A 3,184-nucleotide genomic window follows, 5' to 3' on the forward strand; every position below is an offset into this window, starting at 1 on the left:
ACTCAGAATGTGATGCGTTAATTATGATGCCTTCTCCCAGGTGGGGTTTGATGTTGATATTTGCTTGACTAGTAGTAGTACTTTTTATCACCACTGACAGAGTTCTACAGTGTCAAGGCTTTTTCCCCTTTATAACAAAAGTGCACTTAATGGGCTACTTAGTCTATGTGTATTAATAACATTATAAGCTTCTTAAACGCTTACCCTCTGGCTTAGCACATAGTGTTTTTTCTAAATGAGTGACCATTATAATAGTTGTCATAAGGTGATATTTCTGCACATATCATTCCTTCTATATTAGTTGGAATTTTAATGTAAAAGAGAACTCTTTCAAGTTTTCAAAATATTCTATTTCACTAGGACTTTAAGTATTCTTGATTATTAAGTATTCACTAACATGACTATAATATTTACTTTGGGCCATCTCTAGTCACCTTTTCAAGATGATTTCCAGCAATCTCTGTTATGTTTCATCATTCTGTAAGAACATCCTTAATTTCTGTCACAATATTTTTTTCAATTCCATTTTGTACATGGTCTGTTCCTGTTCTAGAATCAAGCATTTCTCCAAGGGGCCCTAGCTCTTTTAAAGGAGAATAGTGCTCAAGAAACCAAGGTCTTGTAAGTACTATGTGTTCATTGCTCCTAGCATCCCACTACTCCTAGATCTCTCCAACAGACAAATATATATATATATATATATATATGTATATATATACACACATATACACACACACATATATGTATATATACATACACACACACACTCTCTCAAGCTGTTACAAAAATAGGGACCAAAATAGTCACTGGCAAGGATGTCAGCCAATTGTGTCCTGAAAATAATATCCGATCCAGAATAAACAACCAACATTTTAACTGTGAAATTGGCAATTCAAATGTTAAGAGCTTATATGAAAAGTACAGAAGACACAATGAACAACTCTAGGAACTCATAATTCATCTAATAACTGTTCATTAGTTACTGTTTGATATTTAACATGCTGTGATTGAAATTATTAAAATCCAATAAAAAATTTTAGAAATCAGTACACACAGTCTAATGAGGTGAGCATACTGGGAATGCTCGGAGTATTTTAATAGGTAACTAAGATTCATAGCACGGATACAACTTGGGAAGGATTTTCAAGAGAGGAGGACAATATGTACAAGGTTCATGACAGAAAAGGGTGCAAATTTGCGTCGTATACATAATTCAATATTATATAAAATTATGTGCAACACACAATTCGATTGCTTATTTCATGATGCACATAATTCAAAAAATTGTGTAAAACTGATAAAAAAAAAAAGATGAGAGAGAAAACCCATCGAGATGGAGCATCTGCATCCATAGCAAAGTGATGAGGTTTCTCCTTTCAAGTAATTTTTAAGAGAGTACCGGTAGCATTACCAGCTTTACATTATAGTGATATCAGTCTGTGTTGTGAAAAAAAAATTGTAGTCAAAACTGGAGTTAGGACACAGGTAATGAGGCTAGTTCGCTGCTGTAAGACACACTGGCAGCTTGCCTTTAGGTAATCGTAATGACGGGTAGGCTATACACTGGGGACATTAAAGATAGGTTTGGTAAAACACTGCAGGGATGGTGATAGCTTAAATCAAGATAGGCTTAGAGGGGGAAATTTTGAGTTTTTGAGTGGAAAACTCAGCAGCTCAACATGGCAAGCTTTATATTGGTGACATTTCCCATGGTTGCTTCATTGCATTTTGAGACCCTGATGAGATGTGTTTTGCTAGGTCTGATACCAGACAAAACCAGAAAAGCTGGCCTCCGAACAACGGTCGGAGCCACGGCTCGTGTAGGAGGGCAGCTGCAGAAAATGGCCTCTAATTCCAGCTGAGGCAATGATGCACCTAGTATTTTTCCACTCCTGGTGACTCACAGCCCAAGATGGCGCCTGAAGCGGAAGTGAGGGGGCGTCGGAAAGAAAACGTGGCGTAGTTCTTGCTTCGACACAGTAAACTCTGCGCCTGAGGATTCGTCTGCAGCAGGGCTCCCCATTCACACTTAAAGGCGCGCTTCATTCTGTGGGGCGGCCAGTCTTTCTCAGCTGTGCTGCCTCATTCACTCGCTCATTCATTCATTCCTTCACTCGTTCACAGATCTCCGCATCCCCTTCCACCTCCGCTCCCCCCGCCACACCCCCTCCTGCCCGCGGCGACAAAGGAGCGCGCGGGCGTCGCCGCGGCTGCGGGGGCGGAGCCTCAGCTCCCGGCCGGCGGGTGCGCGCGCCCGCCAGACCCCGGAAGCGCGCCGCGGGTACCGGGTGGAGGGCGTGGCCCTGGTCGGGCGGCGAGCTGCGATCCCCAGTCTGAGTTACCTAGGTAACAGCGGCAGAGGCTGGCCTGACGTCACGGGCGGCGCGCCTCCGCACTGCGGCACTGGGCTGGTGGACAGCGCAGGTCGCCAGCGGACCGGCCGACCGAGCTGCTGCCTCCCTCGTCCGGGCCTGGGCGCAGCGAGCCGCTTCGCGCCGCCGCCTGTAGTTCCTTTCCGTGAGTATCCCGCGGGCGCGCTGCGGCGGGGGCGTAGGCCTGCCCGGTCCCCGGGGGCGGCGACGGGGCTGCCGGAGACTGTGAGATGCTTGTGAGCGGGCTGGCGGAGGCCGAGGGATGCCTGCGAGCGGCCACTCCTTTCCCGCTTGTTCTCCTCCGGTCCAGGCTTAAATGCCCCCCAAGCTGTTGCGTACCTAGTCGGTTTCCTTGTAAATGATGGCCGGGTGCGCAATGACAGGCTCTCTTAATTACATCTAAGTAGAGTGATGGATCTATTGGAAGAGTCCCATTTATAGGGTCATCTCAATGCGTAAAACCCCTCAAAACGGAGGCTGTCTAGGAATCTACCAAATGGTTGCTGCGAAAACATCCGTAGAAACGTTTCCTCCGTGATTTTGTTTTGTTTCGTTAAAGCAAACATCTTTTGGATGCTAACAGGTTTTTCACCTGTTGCGTAAACGATTGCTTGAGCTCTCAGGAGAAGATTGATAAGAGGAAGATAAGGGAATTTTTTTAAAAGAATATTTGAAGCAAATTCAAATGCAAAAAGAATTTTTAGCAATATTTACAATATTATTTATTTATGGGGACTATCACAGGTTTATTAGTCGAATTATGCAAACATAGTTTTTGTTTTCTCTTTTAAGAAATTTTACTACGGAGCCAG

At 44.5% G+C, this 3,184-nt stretch overlaps 1 protein-coding gene across 5 annotated transcripts in view; it reads left to right on the forward strand.

The window, feature by feature from the left end:
* The first annotated feature begins 529 nt into the window (after window positions 1-529).
* Ahi1 (Abelson helper integration site 1) overlaps window positions 530-3,184 on the forward strand; it is a 141,471-nt gene continuing 138,816 nt past the window's right edge. For 2 of the 5 annotated variants that reach the window (XM_031380557.1, XM_031380556.1), the window contains exon 1: window positions 2,248-2,517. The gene's annotated coding sequence lies outside the window, so the exon portion shown is untranslated. Of the gene's footprint in view, window positions 622-2,247; window positions 2,518-3,184 lie in introns of those variants that run through there. The other 3 variants (XR_004121562.1, XM_031380554.1, XM_031380555.1) reach the window with 2 other exon arrangements.

This window comes from Mastomys coucha, unplaced genomic scaffold (assembly GCF_008632895.1).
Source record: "Mastomys coucha isolate ucsf_1 unplaced genomic scaffold, UCSF_Mcou_1 pScaffold2, whole genome shotgun sequence".
Lineage (NCBI taxonomy): Eukaryota > Metazoa > Chordata > Mammalia > Rodentia > Muridae > Mastomys > Mastomys coucha.